The following is a 23,363-nucleotide window of genomic DNA, read 5'->3' as shown; positions in this document are numbered from 1 at the left end:
TGAGGGTTAAATGCACTTGGTGACAGGCGCAGCTTGCCCCTGATTTTGTATATGGCCAAAAAATGAACAGACTATTGCTGGTTAAATGCACTTGGTGTGACAGCTTCACCCTGATGTAGGCTTTAGCCAAAAAACAACCACACCATTGAGGGTTAAATGCACTTGGTGACAGGCGCAGCTTGCCCCTGATTTTGTATATGGCCAAAAAATGAACAGACTATTGCTGGTTAAATGCACTTGGTGTGACAGCTTCACCCTGATGTAGGCTTTAGCCAAAAAACAACCACACCATTGAGGGTTAAATGCACTTGGTCGCAGCTTGTGCTGGCGCACCACAAGACACAAAATGGCCGCCGATCACCCCAGAAAAATGTGACTGACAAACGGTCTGGGCAGCCTAAAAACAGTGAGCAATTGAGGATCAGCAGCTCAATGATCCACAGCTGCAGATCGATCAGTTAATCAAGTCCTTTGGAGGAGTTAATCTGCCTAATCTCGCCCTACTGTCGCAGCCGCAACCTCTCCCTACGCTAATCAGAGCAGAGTGACGGGCGGCGCTATGTGACTCCAGCTTAAATAGAGGCTGGGTCACATGGTGCTCTGGCCAATCACAGCCATGCCAATAGTAGGCATGGCTGTGATGGCCTCTTGGGGCAAGTAGTATGACGCTTGTTGATTGGCTGCTTTGCAGCCTTTCAAAAAGCGCCAAGAAAGCGTCACAAAAGCGCCAAGAAAGCGACGAACACCGAACCCGAACCCGGACTTTTACGAAAATGTCCGGGTTCGGGTCCGTGTCACGGACACCCCAAAATTCGGTACGAACCCGAACTATACAGTTCGAGTTCGCTCATCCCTAATCCTGATCTATCAGATAAACTTTCCCCTCGCCCGAGTATTTCATTCAGAAGGGGTCGGTGCCTCCGTGACCGCCTAGTGCATAGCCACTATTCTGGACCCATCCCTAAAGGAACATGGCTGGATCGGAAGCCGCTTGGCACCTTTCGCTGCGGATCTTGCCTTGCCTGTAACAGCATAAATAACACCAAGTCCAATAGATGCACGGTTACGGGTAGGGTTTTCGATATTCGAGACTTCATTAACTGTCGCAGCAAGGGGGTAGTATATCTAGCCCAATGCACCTGCCCCAAAGACTATATTGGAAAGACCTTTAGGGAATTTCGGAAACGCATTTTGGAGCACCTTGGGGACATCAGGAATAAAAAGGACACACCCATAGCCAATCATATATGGGAGATGCATGATGGGGACCCGAGATCCCTTAAGTTTTCTGCTTTAGAATTGATTCGACCCTCACCGAGGAGGGGTGACTGGGACCGCAGGATCCTACAGAAAGAGGCGGCCTGGATCTTCCGGTTCCGGTCACAATCTCCCACGGGACTTAACGAACGACTCACATTCTCCTGTTTCCTATAGTTCACATTACCTGCAGTCCTTATCTTACCACTTCTTCCTCACTGGCATAGCTGATTATCGACACGCGAAGTGTCATTCCATTTTATCCAGGATCACTCCACAACTGGAGGATCCGTATTAGGATTATCTATTTATGCATCGGATGTTGTCATCTGAAGCTTTTGTACAGATAATTTGTGAACACACAGTGTGACAATTCAACTTTACCCCTGAGAAACTGGCGTGCTCATTAGTGTTTTTTTTTTTTTTTGTTTTTTTTTTATCCAATACTAATTGTTCACGGCGGGCTAACCATTTTTTCATCATTTTTTTTTTCATCATTTTTCAGTATCTTATAATCTGGTCCCCTCGCATAAAGCAGCGAACCTTTGTTGCAAAGGGGTTATGGATGGAATATCCTATTTTTGTACATGTCTTTTGATATACATTTATTATGTTTTGCTGCATGTACCTATACAGTTTTGGATATAGTTGTTTGCCTCAGTATCTCTGTATCTACGTACCATTAATCCTAATGGGGCTCCAGCTATGTACATACATTTGATTGATCATTCATTCATGCGGGGGACATATACCAAAAGGTTGTCCAGGCATAGCACAATATAAGCGGCATGTGGAACGTATTTCCACGCCCCCCGGCCGGCCGCAGTGGAATACAGACACAGCGGTATGGGCTGGGAGTAAGTATGAGGCGTGGAGACGGCGTCAGGTCACGCCCCTTCTTCCAATGCCGCTTTTGACAGAGCGCCTCTTATCATCAGGCAGCGACCGGAAGTTGAGTGGAAGAGCGCCTCTGACAGAGCGCAGTCGTCATCAGGCGGCAACCGGAAGTTCTGTGTGGAACGCACGGCCATAGTTGATATCCTGGCGTGCGTTCCATTAGCGATTACCTGGACAGGTATACACTTTTTAACATTATTCTCAGGATTATCTGATATTTCCTACCCCCTCATTCTCAGCGATTTAGGGATAGGTGTCTTCCCCTTTTTTTTTTTTTTTCTTCCCTTGACACCTGATTCCTGTGATGTCACACAGGTTAATCTAAGGGTGTGTCACATGACTGGAATGGCACCCTATGATTGGTGCATCTTGGAGGGGGCTGGTCTCATCCTAGGTATTAAGAGTCACATTGTGTGTTTGCAATTTGGAGCCATATCTATTTTGCCCCCTGGAGCACCCCATGCTGCTGTTCACTGCCTGCTGAAGATCAACTAGAATGGATAAGTACCTTATCATTATCAATGGTCCTTCTATGTGATGTTAGTTGTTCTGTTTTAATTCAGACAGTGCGGTGCCGCATGGAGGTGCCCCAGTTATTTTGGTTTTTCTTTATTTTTGTTGGTCTGACCATTTATATAGATTAAGTCCTGGTGCGGTCACTGTTTTGAAAAACCAGTTGCCATTTGATCTACAAGGCAACTTATTTTCTATACATTGTGTTTTTATCATAACCTATCATAATGTTACTGGTCTCCTGATGAACCATATAGTTGAGGGGAAACGCGTCGAGACCCTGTTTCAGAGCGCCACTTTTTAGGCATCTGTATAAGTTGTGACTCTGTTTTTTTCATCCAGATATCTTTCTGGATTGTCCGATAGGACATTACTTGTTTGTATAGCGGATATCTCAGGACCCAGACATCCATATGGGTCTTTCTCTGAGATTAGGGCTTTCCAAGGACAATTAGGTTAGGCACGGGGACGGAGTGTTCCCACCATCAGGGATCATCTCCGGGCTGAGAATAACACAGGGACATCACAGGGATACATTTAGTGACCCATGTGTGTCTGGCCCCACCATATCATGAGATTGGCCCTCCTTGACCTGGTCCTTAACATGGCTCTATTTTTTCTGTGTATGTCTTCTGTTTGTCTATCAATCCCCAAGTGAGGGATCATATATGTGTATCTTTTAGCTGATTCTTGATTAAAAGTTAAAATTTTAGGTAGTTGACTTCTGTGATAGTAGTGTCCATTAATGTTGTATGCCTTTCTGGTAGATGGGTGTGTGAAGGTAGGGCCTTTTGCGACGTTCCCACATTGTGCACAAGATAGGCAAGGGTATGTTCCTTTAATAGCTGAGCCAGTGATTGTGGTTTGTATACTGTGTACCTTGTTGGAACCAATGTCAGATCGTACAATTCTATCTTCGATATTTTTTGCCCTCTTGTATGACATTAGTTTGGTTTGTCTTGAAATATATTGGGAAAGTTATTAGATAATATGGACCAATGTTTGTATATGATCCGTTTTAATATCAGGGCTGAGGTGAGAAAATGTAGTAACGCATGGGATACGTTTTTGTGAATGGGGGGGGGTCTGGGTTTGAGTAAATCAGTTCTGGAAAGATGAGTCGTTCTCTCGATGTGGTCTTCTAAAACGTGTTCTGGGAAGCCTCTGTTGAGGAAGTTATTGGACATTTCTAAAAGTCGGGATTTGGCAATATTTGGATCCGACACTATATGTTTGACTCGCATGAGTTGTGAACGTGGCAAAGAGCGGATGAGTCCAGGGGGGTGAAATGAATTGTGCCTTAAAAGGCTGTTCCTATCTGTTGGTTTAGTATAAAGATCTGTGTGTAATGTATTTCTTACCTTGAGTAAAATGTCCAGAAAAGAGATCTGTGTCGCTGCAAGCCAAGGAGAGAGAGATGGACTCTGTGGCCGAGTCAATGGTTCTGTGGAATATAAACAAATCTTCTGATTGACCCTGCCAAATACAGAAGATATCGTCAATATATCTATACCAACATTTCACATGTTTGCTAAACAACTCATTAGTGTATACAAAAAGGTTCTCAAAATGATTCATATATAGAACTGCAAAGGTAGGTGCCACATTACAGCCCATAGCTGTTCCGGAGGTCTGAAAGTAAAATAGATCCTCAAAGAGGAAATTTTTAAGTATAAAAGATAAGAGAGACAATGAATTATTGTTCTAAAACAGAGAACTCTGCTTCTTGTTGAATGGTTTCTCTGACACATGCTGTGCCTTCGTCGGTGGGGATGTTAGTGTAGAGGCTACTGACATCCATTGTAGCAAGAAGAATATTCTCACCCTCTGGCATTCCTAATCTGGAACGTCCCTGGGATAGTACCCTATGCACGCTTCAATTGGCGTCACGACAAATACAGAACATTACCAACCCGTATCCTGGCCATTGTATTTTTGGCGTCACAAACAGGATGTACCTTTGTGCCTATAATACAGGCTATAATAATCACCAAACCCCCAGAAAAAGAGACTTTTATTGCATGTACTTACTGCTGAAGAGTGTGGGTTTGCACCAGTTGCAGGACAGTGGCAGAGCAGGGGTTAATCGGCCATGTTAGATACATCCACCTAGCAGAGGGGAGGGAACCAAACAGCCCGCCTCCACAGAAAAAACAGTCCTACAGCAGCGGGAATTAAAGTGCTGAATACAAGTTCCCACGAGGACAGAGAAATCACTGCATTTGCCCATACAGGAAGTGAAGCGATAGCCATCTTGAAAAAGGGAAAATACAGTCTTTTCTGCCTTGGATGTTGGGGAAACATCAACTGTGGATCTGAGTGAGTACTACTGTGAAAATAACCGTGCTAAAGACTGTTAAGGGTATAACCTGTCTGCCAGAGCACCATACTTCCCAAAATTGAGCAGCTGCAGTGACTCTTAAAGGAGCCATGCACCAATTCTGCTGCAGTTGCCCATAGCAACCTGCATCTAAACTGCATTGTAGCCAATACTGATTCCTCCAATATAGTACTGGGTATCAAGGGCCATGTCTGACAACAAAGATAGCATCCACTTAGACCGCAGTGATCCACCCTAGCAGCGGCAGCTACCTGCATCATGTCTCTTACTATGCCATACTATTTTGGGGCACCCTGGCTCCCAAGTTACTCAGGAGAACCCCATTCACTCAGGGAATTCTGTGATAAAATGCTAGCCACGTTTAAGTAATATCTATTATCACAGGATCAGAAAGTGTAAATCCTGATTGGCCAGTTACAAGGATCTGCGCTCCGGGAGGTCAAAACTGCTGAACAGATCCTAGACAAACTCAGTACCACCTAGGAGACTAGGACCGCCTCTGAGCTTAAAATGCGCTTCTTTGGAAAGCGGCAGCAGTCAAAAGATACCTTGAGAGACTTTGCTCTGTCTTTGCCAGAAGCCCTGTGGGCTGTTATCCACATTGATCCCCGTGAAGCTCAGGGACAAGATCAAACCCTCAGGGAGCAGTTTATGGAAGGTGTCCTTGACTAATCCCTCAAACGTCAGCTTAAGATGCTGTCAGCTCAGCACCCAGATACCCCTTTCTTGGATTTTAAGGAACTTTCTATTGGCATTCTAGGGGAAAGTCACCGAGCTGAAACCCCTGAAAACAAGAGGGCAAGACCCGCACTACGGCCTGCTACTCACAGCCAAATAGCTGAGCATGGGGCTCCAGCACCTGTTCCAGATGACGTAGCAGCTCTGACCGCTCAAGTCTCCCTCTTAGCTGAGAATATGGAGAGGATGAAGAAACGGCTAGAGCGACTGAAATAGCAACCCGAGGTGGAGAAAGGGACTTCTGCAAACAGAGACCGCCCTACACCTGGTCCACAAGAATATCGGCGCCAGCCAATCTGTGGGTTGTCACACTGATGCCTGCATTGTCAGAGGTATGGACATACTGAAAAGGACTTCCGTCAGTTAAACGGGTATCCCATGGGGACGAGGACCGCCCCTCGGGAGGAAGAATACTAGGTCCCAAAGATCCAGCCTTTATGCCTAGATATGTGGGCGCCCGCCCCATGGTTGAAGTTGACATCAACGGAATGAAGTTTCCTGCTTTTATTGATACCGGATCTCAAGTGACTACCATCCGCCAAGCAGCATTTGATACATGCCGAAACGGAGCCCAGCTGAACCAACCTCCTGAATCTTGGCTCCACATCATAGCTACCAATGGCAAACCGGTGCCTATACTAGATTATTGGGAACTTACCTTACAGAATGAAGATTCCAAACTCCCATGCCAAGGGGTAGTCGTGATAGAGCTCCCGGAAGATGACAATTGGCCTGTGGTCCTGGGGATGAATGTACTCGGCAACTGTTACCCTGAAGTGCGGAAAGCCTTAAAGAAAACCCTACTGACTGCACCCTGTGCAACTCAATGGGTTATAAACCAGAAAGTAAGTTAACCACCGGCGCTAAATACATAAAGCAAGCAGCAGTGTCTACACAGCTCCGTAATAGCTGCCACAGAAAACTTAACAAATCACTTGTATAAAAGTAGAATGACACCTCGCTCAGCCAATCACTGATAGCCCTTACTGTCAGATATTAGGACATTGCAGTACCATTTCACATCAGCCTTAACATCAAGATTACCTTGTTTCTGATGTATATTTGCTGTATGACTTTGTCCAGAGTATCGATAATATGCAGATTCTTGTGCGCAGAGGGTTTTGCAGGTAAAAGGCTGTTCGCCCGGCCAGTAGTGAAACTTTGCTGATACTCACGCTCGCAAAGGGAGCCGGTGACGTCACCACTATGAGCTACGGGCTGCTGTAAGCACCAAAAGACTACTAAAGCGTTTCTAGCAGTACACTGCTCTTCGTCAGTGAATCATTCGGGTGCTATCGATAGCCTCCTTTTATTATCCCTGATAGTTTGTTATTATTCAGAACCGAATAACTCGATTTCTGTGTTTTAAACCCTTTGGGACCAATGTGTCCATATTGAAAATCCATTGTGTTTCTTTTTTTGACATATTTTTTTATGTAACCTCCTCTCCGTGTATCCATTTGAACTATTTCTAGCCCAAGAAATGAAGATCCCTCAAACTTCCCATTATGCTTTTCTCTAAAATGCCTAGAAAGAGCATGCCCTTTAGATTTTTTGTTAATATTAGGCTTCATGCACACGACCGTCGTGTGCATCCGCGTCCGTTCCGTCATTTTTCACAGTTTAGCAGAGATCCCATTCATTTCTATGGAGCTGTGAAAAAAAACTGATAGTCCTCCGTTTTTATTCCACGTCCGTGATCGGTGATTCCAGTCCATCAAAAAAATATAACCTGTCCCATTCATGTCAGTAGAAAACGGAGGACGGACCCATTCAAGTCAATGGATCCGTAAAAAAAAACGGATGCACAACTGGTATGTCATCCGTGTCCATGTCTTTTTTTCCCCTGTCAGACAAAAAAAAAGGAAGACACAAGGAAACACAACTGAAGCAAAATCGGACACGGACCACTAAAGCAAAATCACTGAGAGTGAAAAAACACTGTCGTGTGCATGAGGCCTTATACAAATGTTATCTTCTGGGTCTATTTTGCAGGCCATGCATTTTTTTCATGGAAAAAAAACTTTTAGTAGATACAAGGTTTAGTAGATAAAAAAAAAAAAGAAAATGATAAATATCTACCAAAATTTTTTTTTCCATGCAAAAAATGCATGGCCTGCAAAAAAAATAGCTGAAAAATACTGTATATTGGACGCACAAAGAGACAGTTAAAAAAATGATTGAGCGAACATTTGTATAATATTAACAAAAAATCTAAAGGGCATTCTCTTTTTAGGCATTTTAGAGAAAAGCATAATGGGAAGTTTGAGGGATCTTCATTTCTTGGGCTAGAAACAGTTAAAATGGATACACGGGGAGGGGCGAACTCCGAACAGCCTTTTACCTGCAAAACCCTCTGCGCACAAGAATCCGCATATTATCGATACCCTGGACAAAGTTGTACAGCAAATCCATATATCAGAAACAAGGTAATCTTGATGTTAAGGCTGATGTGGAATGGTACTACAATGTCCTAATATCTGACAGTAAGGGCTATCAATGATCGGCTGAGATCGGTGTCATTCTATTTTTATATGGGTTATAAACCAGACCATTCAAGTGCTAGCCGCCCAACTAAAATTCAGCAATCAACGGGGCGAAATCTGCCGTGTCCGCATTAAGGATGCTCAACCTATCAAACTCCAGCCTGGAGCAGAGACTCTAAATATGGTGCAAGGTTTGCATCAGTATCTAAGGTCAGGATTATCAGGCCCTTGTGGAACCACTACATCTTCAGGATCACCGCCTTGTCCTAGCTGCTAGGAGCATGGTCACCTTGTCTCAAGGAAAGGTACCCATACGCTTAGTCAATCTAGGTGTTGAAGCTGTGAAATTAAAAAAGCACTACCCAGTGGCCTGCCTTTATCACATCCGTCAGCAGGATATCCTAGATTCCCCTACTGCTGCGGCCCAAAAATGACTCCAAATAGTGGAGGAAGCCAAAGACCCGCCGGAACAACCGTGGTGGACCGAACTACATATTGGGGATACCACAACCTCTGCCGAACAGATCAACGGTGTGCTGGACTTCAGTCAAACAACACCATCAATTCTTCAGCAAACATTCTCTGGACTATGGTCAGACTCGCTTAATACAGCACTCCATTCCAACTGGCACTCATCCTCTAATCAAAGAGAGATACAGACCAGAACCTCATGCCATGTACCAGCAGGTAAAGAAGATGGTTCAGTATATGAAGACAGCTAACGTCATCCAGGATAGCCACAGCTCCGGACTGCTCCCCTGGTCCTGGTGAAAAAGAAGCATGGAACCATCCACTTTTGTGGGGACTATCGTAAGATTAACAACATTATGCACAAGGATGCGTACCTCCTACCAAGAATTGAGGAGTCCTTGGCAGCTCTGGGATCCACTGCTTACTTTTCAACCCTGAATCTAACCAGTGGCTATTGGCAAGTCCCCATGGCACCAGAAGATAAAGAAAAAACAGCTTTTGCCACCCCAATGGGTCTGTTTGAGTTCAACTACATGCCATTCGGGATGTGCAACGCCCCTGGGACATTCCAGAGACTCATGGAGATGTCATTAGTCTAGGGGTTCACATACTTTTTCCACCTGCACTGTTAATGTTTACATGGTGTGTTCAATAAAAACATGGTAACATTTAATTATTTGTGTGTTATTAGTTCAAGCAGATTGTGATTGTCTATTGTTGTGACTTAGATGAAGATCAGATCATATTTTACGACCAATTTGTGCAGAAATCCATATAATTCCAAAGGGTTAACATACTTTTTCTTGCAACTGTATCTGAGCCTGATAACCACACAAGGTGTTGAAGCGCAGAGCACACAATTCATGGATTACACTGTTGACAGCAAAAATGTGGATAGATTATGGGAAAATTTTTTTTTCTGTATTTTAAATTATCGTGATCGGCGATCACCTAAACGTTTGGTAAAATCAAATCGAAGAAAAACAACAGTAGAACTCTTGGCTATGTTTAATAGTGAAAATGAGAGCATTTCCACACGCAAAAAGTGAAGGGAACTCAAGGGATTGGGACTGAACAGCTGTGTAGCCATAAGAAAACCACTAATCAGTGAGGCAAAGCAGAAAAGGCTTCAATTTGCTAGGAAGAAGGTCGTGTGGTCTGATGAGTCAAGATTTACCCTGTTGCAGAGTGATGGGCGCATCAGGGTAAGAAGAGAGGCAGATGAAGTGATGCACCCATCATGCCTAGTTCCTACTGTACAAGCCTGTGGGGGCAGTGGTATGATCTGGGGTTGCTGCAGTTGGTCAGGTCTAGGTTCAGCTCAGCAACAGTATGTGCTCCAAAAATGAGGTCAGCTGACTACCTGAATATACTGAATGGTCAGGCTATTCCATCAATTGATTTTTTCTTTCCTGATGGCACGGGCATATTCCAAGATGACAAGGCCAGGATTCATCGGGCTAAAATTGTGAAATAGTGGTTCAGGGAGCATGAGACATCATTTTCACGCATGGATTGGCCACCACAGAGTCCAGACCTTAACCCCATTGAGAATCTTTGGGATGTGCTGGAGAAGGCTTTGCGCAGCAGTCAGACTCTACCATCATCAATGCAAGATCTTGGTGAAAAATTAATGCAACACTGGATAGAAATAAATCTTGTGACATTGCAGAAGCTTAGCAAAACAATGCCACAGCGAATGCGTGCCTTAATCAAAGCTAGAGGCGGTCCAATGAAATATTATGTGTGCAACCTTTTTTTCTTTGTGACAGGCAGTGTATATCAGAAGTATGATTATATATATATATATATATATATATATATATAAAAGCAAAAAACGGAACAGCACCTCCTGAGACAAATCGCAGGTGCAAGCTACCCGGCAATAATACAGCAAACCAATAAAGTAGCAGCACACCACTAAATGCACTAAGACTGAGTGAACAGGTGAATGTGTGAACAGGGTCAAATACATGACGCCAATACTTACTGCAAAGCAGTGAAGAAGCTCTTAGCGCATATTATTGATCAAAAATATGTCGGGCCCACACATATATATATATATATATATATATATATATATATATATATATACCGTATTTTTCGCCCCATAAAACGCACTTTCCCCCCCCCAAAAAAAGTGGGGGAAAAGTGGCCCTGCGTCTTATGGGGTGAATGCTGGCAATTTACATCGCAGTCTGCGATGCTGCAGCATCGCAGACTGCGCTGTATTAGTGAGGAGGGAGGAGGGAGGATGGAGGAGGGACTGTAGTAGGTGGGGAGAGCAGCGGGGCAATGCAGGCACTGTACTCTGGCCCCGCCGCTCATTATGTACTTTATTATACGTAGTGCTAATCATCATATCTAAACTGAATAATGATGCGCTCCCCATGTGTACAGTACTTACGGGTACACATGTCACGCTCCTGTAGTAAGCGCTAGCAGGCAGGCCGGGCGGCCGTAACTCACTGAGGTCACGTGCCTGCTCCGCCTGCTTCATTCATAAAGTAGGAGGAGCAGGCACGTGACATCCGTGAGTTCCGACTGCCCGGTTTGCTTGCTAGCTGCTAGTGCTTACTACAGGAGAGTGACATGTGTACCGGTAAGTGCGGTACACATGGGGAGCAGGGGGAGCGCATCATTATTCAGTTTAGATATTATGATTAACACTACGTATAATACAGTACATACTGAATGGCGGGGCCAGAGTACAGTGCCTGCACTGCCCCACCACTCTCCCCTCCTACTACAGTCCCTCCCTAGGAATCTGTGGATTGGATAATGATGGGGGGGGGGGGGGTCTGTGGATGGCATTATGATGTGGGGATCTGTGGATGGGACTGTTATGGGGGGGATCTGTGGATGACACATATAGCAGTGTCATCCACAGATCCACCACCCCATAACAGTGCCATCCACAGATCCCCTCATCATAATGCCATCCACAGATCCCCCCATCATAATGCCATCCACAGATCCCCCCATCATAATGCCATCCACAGATCCCTCCCACCATCATAATGCCATCCACAGATCCCCCCCACCATCATAATGCCATCCACGGCTCCCCCTATAACAGTGCCATCCACAGATTCCCCACATAACAATGCCATCCACAAATCCCCCACATAACAGTGCTATCCACAATCCCCCACCCCATAACAGTACATCATCCACAGATCCCCATAATAGTGTCATGCACAGACCGCCATTAGTTCAAACCCACCAAACGCAGACCTTTTGGTTAAAAATATTTTTTTTCTTATTTTCCTCCTCAAAAACCTAGGTGCGTCTTATAGAGCGAAAAATACGGTATATATATTTTAGTAATTACACCTTTTTTACAATTACAAAAAAATATTAAATAGATAAATTTCATTTAGCCTCTATTTCTGAAAAGTTCTCGAACGCACAATCTTCTACATTACAGTCCAAAATGATAACCACTACACTATAGAGCTACATGGCCAGTTACAAGAAAAATAAAAATATGTATTCCTATACAGCAGAAGTCTATTTTTTTTTTATTTTTTATAGTAACTAGCCATGCAGCTCTATAGTGTAGTGGTTAAGATTCTTGGTTGTAATGTATAAGGTTGTGAGCTCAAATCCTGCTAGAAACTTTTCAGAAATAGAAGCTAAATCAGATTTAAATACACTGGCTCTAGCATCGCGCTATTCAGCCGAGCATAGCAATCCTCGAGCTGAACTGGTGTTCGGCCGAGCATGCTCGCCCAACAATATTGATGACCTATCTTCAAGTTAGGTTATCAACATCAGATCAGTGGAGGTCTGACACCCAGCACCTTCATTGATCAGTTGCTTTTGGCAGCCAATGAAGCCGAAACCTATACAGTGGACAGAGCCTGAAGTAGAAAATGTTTTCACTGTAAAGTGGGTGTGTTGAGATACTGCAACTCAGTTCCTATTCACTTGAATGAGAACTGAGCTGCAGTGTGCCAACTTTGGAAACTACACAAAGGGCAGATCCTTCCACTTCTGCCTCCGTTCACTGGGTAGTTTACAGCACCAGCTGATCAGGGAGGGGAGAGGTTGCCAGGTGTCAGACCTCACCAAAGTGATATTGATAACCTATTGTGATGATAGGTCATTAAAATCTAAGTCCTGGTAAACCCACGTCTGGTAGATCTGTTATTCAGTCCACTAACCCAAATGTATAGCAAAATACAGTTTAAAATCAATAGTAATAACTAAATATATATATATATATATATATATATATATATATATTTATATAGGGGATTCACTCTGGTAGTTAGGATAAGCGGGCGCAGTACAGAGGCAAGATACAAGTTCGGAATTCAAACTTCAGTGTACATTTACACATGATGCCCAAAAAAAAATAGGCACGTTTGCAGTGTTGGTTGTACTTCACACCCAATAGCAAGTTAATAAAACAAAATTCACCGTGGTGGCAGTTCAAATTCAGGCTTTAGGCGGCCTGTTCCCCAGACACACGGATCTCCGCTCTCCAGCCAAGCACAGTTCTCATATCCCAGCACACAGACCTCCTGAGCTCCACTGTCAGACGGAGGTAATCCTCTCCACCTGGCAGTGTGGCTGGTTTTATACCTGGCAAAACCCGGCCTGGAATGTGGGGAGTAGTCACCCACCCAGCACTTTGACTAATCCCAGTAAGAGCCGTCCCGGATCAGCTATTACAGCCATGCTAAGTACCAAGGTGTCAAACAGCAACTGCTGCTGACACATAAAAACCGGCTCTTATTCCACTGAGACCAGGAACCTCGGTGACAGGTACCTATAATCCACGATGATTCCTTGTATCTTCTTACAATATATATATATATATATATATATATATATATTGTAAGGGATCGTCTACTGTTAGGGGGTCACCGTCACAGACTTCCTCTCAGACCATGTATTTTCATATCAAAACTATGCTTTATTGCGACATAAGCACAAATAACAAAAACAGTACAAAATAAAAGACTGCCCGTCTGGGCTCTACCTAAGCACATAAACGTCCCTACCTCTCTTGTAGAGCACCGTTCACATATGGTAGTCATATATGATTTTCTCAGCCTAAAAGCCCTGCAGCCTCCAGGCTGTAACAAGTTCAATACCTTTGTGGGGGAGTGTGGCCCAGTAGTCCTGCCGACTCTGGCTGTGCGACTGTCGCTCCAGCAGGCATCGCTGGGTCACCCAAACATTATAAACAGCCATAACCGTCTTAAGCATTGATCCGTTTTCAGCCTTGATTGACCGCATGGAAGGTCTTTCGCTGGAGGTAGCAGATCTCCGTAAAACTGTGTCTCAGTTTCAGGTGACAGGTTCTGCTGGCGTTCATGGAGTTTGTTCCAAGCCTAAGATCTCGCTTCCGGATACGTTCTCCGGGGGTAGTGAGAATTTTGTTTGCTTTAGAGAGGCTTGCAAACTCAATTTTTGCCTACTTCCCCATTCCTCTGGTGATGAGCAGCAGAGGGTGGGGATCATCATCTCGCTGCACAGGGATAACGCTCAGTCTTGGGCCTTTTCGCTGCCGGTGGGGGCACGGCCCCTCCGATCGGTGGATGAATTTTTTTGTAGCCCTGGGGCAGATATATGATGACCCAGATCGTATTTCTCTGGCTGAATCTAAACTGCGTCTTTATGCCAGGGTAAACAGTCCGCAGAGATATATTGTTCTGAATTTTGGAGATGGGCAGCTGATACTAGTTGGAATGATGCTGCACTCCGAAGTCAATTTTCCCAAGGTCTTTCGGAAAGATTGAAAGATGCATTTGCTTTTCATGAGATACCAGCCTTGTTAGAGTCTGCCATGTCTCTAGCTGTTCATATTGACAGGCGTCTTAGAGAGAGAGAGAGGAGAATACTCCTTCTTGTCATATTCAGCCCAAGGACAGTGGGGCTGTCTCATTCAGTGCGCTGGGGTCTCAGTCTCTCTCAATCCCCTCTGAAGAGGAGGCCATGCAGCTGGGTTTGCTTGCCTCTGATAGTAGAGGATTCAGCTCTCAGAGGAGAGTTTCTGTTGCGGGGGTATAAATCATTTGGCTAATGTTTGCCCCTCTAGGAGATTCATTGAGTTTTCTGAGGGTAATAAAAGAAAAACAAAAAGAAAAAAACCCTTTAAAAACATTCCATTTGCTACTATTGGCAAGGTTGATGCGGAAATTGAAGGTTTGTCGTTTACTTGTAGTTCCCGTTTTGTCCTACCTGCCAGGGTGGCGCTAGACAGCAAGAACACTGTTTGTGAGATTTTTGTAGATAGTGGAGCAGCTGTCAATCTCATTAATAATCAATTTGCAATAACGCATGGTTTCCAGGTATGCACTTTGGAAAAGGATATACCTGTTTTTGCTATCGGTTCCGCTCCACTTTCTCAAAGATCATTAAAGGGCATAGTTCACAATATCCGTTTGACTGTGGGTGACGCTCATGTTGAGGATTTGTCGTATTTCATCCTAAATGGATTACCTACTCCTCTAGTGTTGGGGCTACCCTGGCTCACTACACATAACCCCACCATTGATAGGCAAGCAAGGCAAATAAATGGTTGGAGTGAGTTTTGCAGAGAGAATTGCTTCACTGCGTCTTTCAGAGGTGTCTACCAAGACTGTACCATCTTTTCTCTCTGAATTTTCGGATGTGTTTTCCGAGAGTGGTGTCCAGGAGTTGCCCCCTCACCGGGAGTACGACTGCCCTATTAATCTCATCCCAGGCGCCAAGCTGCCAAAATCACATTTGTACACTCTCTCCCAACCTGAATGAGTCGCTATGCGTACTTATATCTCTGAGAGCCTGAGAAAGGGACACATCCAACCCTCGAAGTCACCTGCTGCCGCAGTTTTTTTTTTGTTAAGAAAAAAGATGGTTCTTTAAGACCTTGTCTGGATTTCAGGGAGCTGAACCGTATCACAATTCTTGACCCATATCCGCTTCCTCTGATCCCGGATCTGTTTAACTAGATTGTTGGGGGCAAAAGTTTTTTCTACGTTGGATTTGAGAGGGGCATACAACCTAGTCAGGGTCAGGGAAGGGGACGAATGGAAGACGGCCTTCAATACCCCTGAGGATCATTTTGAGAATTTGGTTATGCCCTTTGGTTTAAAGAATGCTCCGGCCGTCTTCCAACATTTTGTGAACAGCATTTTTTATCATTTAATGGGGAAATTTGTACTGGTGTATCTAGATGACATTTAGATTTTTTCTCCTGATTTCAAAACTCATAGGGACCACCTACATCAGGTCTTGCTTATTCTGCGGGAGAATAAATTGTACGCTAAACTGGAAAAATGTGTGTTTGCGGTTTCAGAGATTCAATTTCTTGGTTTTCTTCTCTCCGCTTCTTGTTTTTGCATGGATTCTAAGAAGGTCCTCGCTGTGCTGGATTGGGAGCTTCCTGAGAATCAGAAGGCGCTGATGCGGTTTTTGGGTTTTGCCAATTATTATAGAAAGTTCATTTTTAATTATTCCTATGTTGTTAAGCCACTCACTGATATGACTAAAAAGGGGGTAGATTTTTCCTCGTGGTTGGTAGATGCGCTTAAAGCCTTTTCTAGTATCAAAGAATTTTGCTTCCGCTCTCATTTTGGTACAACCTGATGTCGCTCTACCTTTTATTGTTGAGCTGGACGCTTCTGGGATGGGGGTGGGTACAGTCTTATCTCAAGGTCCTTCTCCTGCCAAATGGCGACCGTGTGCCTTTTTCTCAAGGAAACTCTCCTCTGCAGAGAGAAATTACAATGTGGGAGATAGGGAGTTGTTGGCCATAAAATTAGCTTTTGAGGAATGGCACCACTGGTTAGAGGGAGCCAGACACCCTATTACCGTGTTTACTGACCATAAGAATCTGGCCTACTTGGAATCGGCCAAGCGTCTGAACCCGAGACAGGCCAGATGGTCTTTGTTCTTCTCTAGGTTTAATTTTGTTGTCCCGTTCCGTCCTGTGGTTAAAAATGTGAAGGCGGATGCCCTGTCATGTTGTTTTCCAAGAGGGGGAACTTTGAAGACCCAGGTCCCATTTTGGCTGAAGGGGTGGTAGTCTCTGCTCTTTATCCTGATTTGGAGGCAGAGGTTCAGGCAGCCCAGGCAGAAGCTCCTGATCTTTGTCCTGCTAGGAGGTTGTTTGTGCCTCTCGCTTTACGACACAAGGTTTTTAAGGAGCACCACGATACGGTCCTTGCTGGGCACCCGGGGAGTAGAGCCACAGTGTCACGGAAGGTGTGCAGGAAACTAGAAAACACAAAATGAATATACGACTGACTGGATCCAAAACTAAGGGACAAAAAGGGAGAGCCCTGCATCAGACCTGGCTCTCTCCCTTACTGCTCAGCCTATGCGAAAATCCCAATGGTAGATGATCGCATATCCTCGTACCTCGACTGTATAACACCTGAACACCCTATAATAGTGAGGGGACACGACCACCGGCTCCCTACACTGGATACGGAGGGAGTCAGGGTCACCTGGGATCCAGCAAACCGAAAAACACAAATAAATGAACAAAACTTATCTTGTAGAAGACTCAGAAGTAGGAACAGCATGCACACACTCCACAGCAAGTTGTATAAACCGCAAAGTGATGCACTATGGGAAAAGGATTTAAAGGGATGCAATCAGTGCAACTACATGACAGCTGAGAGAGGCTAACGAGATGAGAAAATGAAAGCAAAACAAAGGAACCTCAAGGAGGAGGTTCTAGACGTCTGTCAGAGCTTCTCAGATGTCTGGTGGTGACACACAGTGGATCTCATTGCTCTGAGATTCTGGTGGCCAGCTCTTAGTAAGACGGTTGGGGGTTTTGTGGCAGCCTGCGAGACCTGCGCTCGTGCCAAGGTCCCTCATTCACGGCCATTGGGTTCTCTCTTCTGGTTACCCATTCCTTCCCGTTCTTGGACGCATCTGTCCATGGACTTCATTACGGACCTGCCTCATGCCTCGGGGAAGACTGTGATTTTGGTGGTTTTGGACCGTTTTAACAAAATGGCGCATTTAATTTTCTTTCCTGGGTTACCCAATGCTAAGACATTGGTGCAAGCGTTTGTTTATCACATTGTTAATTGCATGGCATTCCTTCAGACATCGTTTCTGATAGGGGCACGCAATTTGTTTCCAGATTCTGGAAAGCCTTCTCTTCTCCCTTGGGGATTCGGTTGTCATTCTTTTCTGCTTTTCAATGGTCAGACCGAATGCGTCAATCTGAATCTGGAGACATATCTGTGGTTTTGTGGCGGAGAATCAGGAGGATTGGTATTCTTTTTTGTCCCTTGCTGAGTTTGCTTTAAATAGCAGTCGCCAGGACTCCTCTGATAAGTCACAATTTTTTGGTGCATATGGCTTTTATCCGCAGTTTGGGACATTCTCTGGAGAGAGGTCTTCTGGTTTACCTGATGAGGATAGATTTGTCATTTATTTGGTAAAAGATTCAGGGCAATCTGAAGAGGATGAGTGAGAGATATAAGCATGTGGCGCATAAGAGACGTGTGCCTGGTCCGGACCTGAATGTGGGTGATCTTGTGTGGTTGTCTACAAAGAATATCAATCTGAAGGTTTCCTCCTGGAAGATGGGTCCTAAGTTTATTGGGTCTTACAAGATCTTGTCCGTCATCAATCCCGTTGCCTTCCGTCTTGATCTTCCTCAGACTTGGAAGATCTATAATGTTTTTCACAGGTCCCTATTAAAACCTTATGTCCAGCCCACTGTACCCTCCTCTTTGCCTCCTCCTCAGATTGTTTTTGATGGTAATCTTGAATTTCAGGTCTCTAGGATTGTGGATTCTCGCATTATCCGCGGTTCTCTACAGTACCTCTTTTATTGGGAGGGTTCTGGTCCTGAGGAGAGGATGTGGGTCCCAGTGGCGGACATTAAGGCCACTCGGCTCATTAGGGCTTTCCATAGGTCTCATCCTGAGAGTGTCCGGAGTCCATCCATAGAGGGAGGGGTACTGTCACCGCCAATTCTGTGAAAAGGTCTGGCAGACGTTCTTCTCTACCTCTTGCATGACGTTCTTTGTTTTGGTTTCACTTTGTCATCTCCTTTCCTTCTCCCAGGTGTCACCTATTTAGACTAATTGTCTCCCTTTATATTCCCTCCCATACTGCCTCCCTTTGCAGTTTATACTACTTCCTGGATGAGGTGTTCACTGCTGGAGGCTGCTGCTGCTGTTTCCTCAGATAAGTCTTTTTACTTTATTTGTGTTTCCTTGCTGGCTTGATTCTAGGTGACCCTGACTCCGTCCATATTAAGTGCAGGGAGCCGGTGGTCGTGTCCCCTCACTATTATAGGGTTTTCTGGTGTCACACAGTATTAGGTACATGGGCATGCAATCGTCTACCATAGAGACCCTTGCATGGGCATAGCAGTCAGGGTCAGGGAGAGCTCTAGGGGTTTTGTATGGCTCACCCATATGCTCCTTAGTTTGGGATCAAGCCAGTCGGATGTTTATTTATACGTTTCAGCTTTCTGCAACATCATCCGTGACACTGTCTTGCTGAAGCCAGCACCACTCTGGAACTTTACTTACCTCACCCAGTTAAGGAACCTGGGTGAGATATACCCCTCTTCCGTGACTTTCTTATACACTTTCACACTCACATCACCACATACCCTCCCCCCTTTGTTCAAACCTGTGGGGGTGAACACTTGCCCCAACCAGATGCTTGCGGCAGGGCATCCGCCTTATCCTATAACCTTCTGGCTTAATGTTCCCCCTGGAATATGTGGTCAGTATCACCTTTTTCCCTTTATTCTACCATGCCCAGGCCAGGAGATGTTGGTTTATCACTAATATTGACTTTCTCCCCAGTACTTTTATTCTTTCATGAGCTATGATGATACACTCTCGCACTCTCTGATCTCGCGCTCTTTGTTTGTTTCTTTATTTCATCAAAAGATTGCATCTTTCTTTTTACAGTTTTTCCAGCATTTCTGCTTCCAGATTTGCTAGTTCTGGAACCACAAGTTCCATTTCCCCGCACTTCCTTCTCTTCAGCAGTGGTTTTCTCAAGTTTGGCGGCAGTTTCAGAGACCTCTGCTTCTTCAGTGGCTTTTCCCACTTTGGCAGACTCTCCTTCAGCCTCTTCCTTGGGCTCTGCAGCATCTGAGGATTTCTCCCACTCCAACACATTGGACTTTGCTTCTTCAGCTTTTGTATTCTTGGAGTCTCCATTTTCTTTAATATGTTTTTCTCACCCCTCTCAGATAGGGTATCATATACCGGCACTCCCAATTCCTCCTTTTCTTTGTCATCAAGGTTAGAGGCACTGAGGATACTGGGGTCCTTATTAGACTCTTCATCTTCTGGCATTTTCTACATAGTCTCACCCAGGATATTGTTCTCTTTTTGGGCAGGATTCAGGAGAGCCAGCCCATTGTAATAGACAGGAACCGCAAACTGATTGTTCACCTCTTCGTATTTCTTCCCCAGCAGACCAGCAGACCACTGGCTTTCTGGAAGACATTGACAGCAGAGGACCAGGTCCTAGCTACTCACTACCACAAGTATCTTGGATTTAGCATCCATATCAGCCACATTACCTGGTTCCACAGAACCATCTTCCATCCTCTCTGCTTCGGCCGGCATCTTTCAGAGGACTCTCCTCTTCAGGTTTCTCATTTTCCTTTGATTGAGCCAACCTGTCATCTCCAGAAGCTCTTGCCTCTAACTCTTCAAGTTTAGTCCTTATTTCTTCCATCTGCTGCTTGAGAGCATGCTTAGACTTCTCCAACTCATAAAGCATTCTTCCCGACATCATCATTTGAGTTCATGAGATTTTCCATCTCTGCTTTGAGTTGCCTGTTCAGCCTCTCAAATTCATCTTGCTCCTCAAGCGTTTCTTCAAGGGCTCTAGCCAAGGAGAGGGCCTTGGTTTCCTTCTCCCGAGCATCAGTCTCCACTCGGTCACTTTCTTCGGCATACTGGGCCAAGGTGTTTTTCTCTTCAGCCAGGGGCTGGTCAAACTTCTTCTGTTTCTTCTCCAACTTAGACACAATTTGTCTCTGGTGGTCCAGGTCCACTAGCCGATCATGCAACTCTTGATCAAGTTGAGCAATCCTGGCTTCCAAATGTCTTTTCTCCTCCAAGAAAGCAGATTTTCCTGAGATGCTGTTTGAGACCTCATCAGCCAGCTCATCTCTTTCCTGCTCCGCATGACTTCTGGATCGCTCAGAAACTGCAAGTTCCTCTTGAAGTTGGAGAATTTCCGCTTCTATTTGTGACTCTAGATCCTTTAGTTCATTCATCTCTTTTCTGAGTCTCCTCCTTTGACTCTTCTGGAGCTTTCTCCAGTTGCTCCGTGAGAACAGCTAGTCCCTTCTCTAGTGTATCTAGGGTCTGTGCGGAGCGAGCGAAAACCTCTTCAAGTTTGCAGCTGTATTGACCTGCCAGGCCCAGCTGGTAATGAGCCTCTGCCAGCAGTCGGCCATGCTCTTCTACATGCTCTTTTTGGTTGGTCAGACCTGCCAGGAAGTCTTCCACTGCCTGGGTATAAGTCTCAGACCCTATGCTGATGTTCCCCCACTTAACTCTCGTCACGTCAGGTATAACTGTCATCTGATCGCTACTAGAAACTACCTTAATTTCGCAAGACCTTGACATGGTAGCTTCCCTCTCTGAGTTGCTATTGGTCACAGCACATACGTCATATATACCGCTCGGGTCATTATCAACTCTGACCTCTGGGTCCACACATGAGTTAATCCCTACCTTGGACATTTCCTTATTAACCATAGAACACTGGGGAGACTACACATTGTCCACAGTGGGTTCCCTCAGCTGTGAACTTTCAACATCCATCAGTATTTTTATACCATACACATTTTTACCAACACGGGCAGCATCTTTCCCAGTCACAGCCTGCAAAGAAAATGTATTGACATCCTGAGACATTTCACAGGAATCCACATTACTTATATGCAATTCTTCAGACCTCCTGATCAAGTCATAAAGTTATTCTTGAAAAATACCAGATGCATAAAATGAACCTCCATCATCACTATATATTTTACATAACTTCACACCTTTATCAGGAAATGCAATTAACTTGACATCTTTCTATAAGGGGACAGGTACAACTTCTGCAGGAGTTGCATCAATAACTACAGAAGTGTCTTCATTTCTTGACAACTCCCATAATGAGGGAAAAGCACAGCCCAATTTCATATCCTGCATGAGCGTATCGGCAACCCTCAGCTCATAAGTCCCAGTTCGCACTGGTGTCTCACACTTAGTGAGAGCCACCGGATAGTCCTTCCTATCCGCACAAATGTCCCGCACAGCGTCCCCAGCTACACAATCAATAATAGGAACAGTCTTACCTATTGGCATCACAGGTTCGTCAGGCTCAGGAGGTGAGGGGTCTCCAGGAATATCCCCACCAAGCTCATCATCCTTCTCCTGGATAATAGGTACCTCCCCACCTTTGATTCGTGGTCGTATGACTGATGACTATAGGACAATCAGGTGAACACTTTCCGAAATGATGGCATCTCCAGCAGCACATTCTGTGATGCGGGACAGCTGCAATGCTGTCGTGGTGGGTTGCTCCCAGCAACGGCCTTATGGCACCACCGGACATCATCTCTAGGATTCTGTATACACTTGCAGGAAACACTCGAACTCCTGAGCAGCAGGGAAATCTTTCAGCAACAAGTCCACTTTTGCTCGGCTACTGGCCCTTTAATTCACTGAACACTTTTACTTGCAAACACAGTAGAGATGTCCAGCATAATCAGAGCAGCACTTTCTCCACCGGACAAACAGGCTTCTGGCCCTTTAACTCCCATGCAGCAGTATTTAGCAACACCCGCTCTTTCTTGACGTTACCCCTAGCAATCGGCTGTTGTTGCTCTTTTCTCATGGACAAATTCCAAGTGCCCGCATCCTCCACCATACAGGGAGTGCAGAATTATTAGGCAAATGAGTATTTTGACCACATCATCCTCTTTATGCATGTTGTCTTACTCCAAGCTGTATAGGCTCGAAAGCCTACTACCAATTAAGCATATTAGGTGATGTGCATCGCTATAATGAGAAGGGGTGTGGTCTAATGACATCAACGCCCTATATCAGGTGTGCATAATTATTAGGCAACTTCCTTTCCTTTGGCAAAATGGGTCAAAAGAAGGACTTGACAGGCTCAGAAAAGTCAAAAATAGTGAGATATCTTGCAGAGGGATGCAGCACTCTTAAAATTGCAAAGCTTCTGAAGCGTGATCATCAAACAATCAAGCGTTTCATTCAAAATAGTCAACAGGGTCGCAAGAAGCATGTGGAAAAACCAAGGCGCAAAATAACTGCCCATGAACTGAGAAAAGTCAAGCGTGCAGCTGCCAAGATGCCACTTGCCACCAGTTTAGCCATATTTCAGAGCTGCAACATCACTGGAGTGCCCGAAAGCACAAGGTGTGCAATACTCAGAGACATGGCCAAGGTAAGAAAGGCTGAAAGACGACCACCACTGAACAAGACACACAAGCTGAAACGTCAAGACTGGGCCAAGAAATATCTCAAGACTGATTTTTTTAAGGTTTTATGGACTGATGAAATGAGAGTGAGTCTTGATGGGCCAGACGGATGGGCCCGTGGCTGGATTGGTAAAGGGCAGAGAGCTCCAGACCGACTCAGACGCCAACAAGGTGGAGGTGGAGTACTGGTTTGGGCTGGTATCATCAAAGA

This window comes from Bufo gargarizans, chromosome 6, assembly GCF_014858855.1.
Source record: "Bufo gargarizans isolate SCDJY-AF-19 chromosome 6, ASM1485885v1, whole genome shotgun sequence".
Classification (NCBI taxonomy): Eukaryota; Metazoa; Chordata; class Amphibia; order Anura; family Bufonidae; genus Bufo; species Bufo gargarizans.
Note: the sequence above shows the minus strand (reverse complement) of the source record.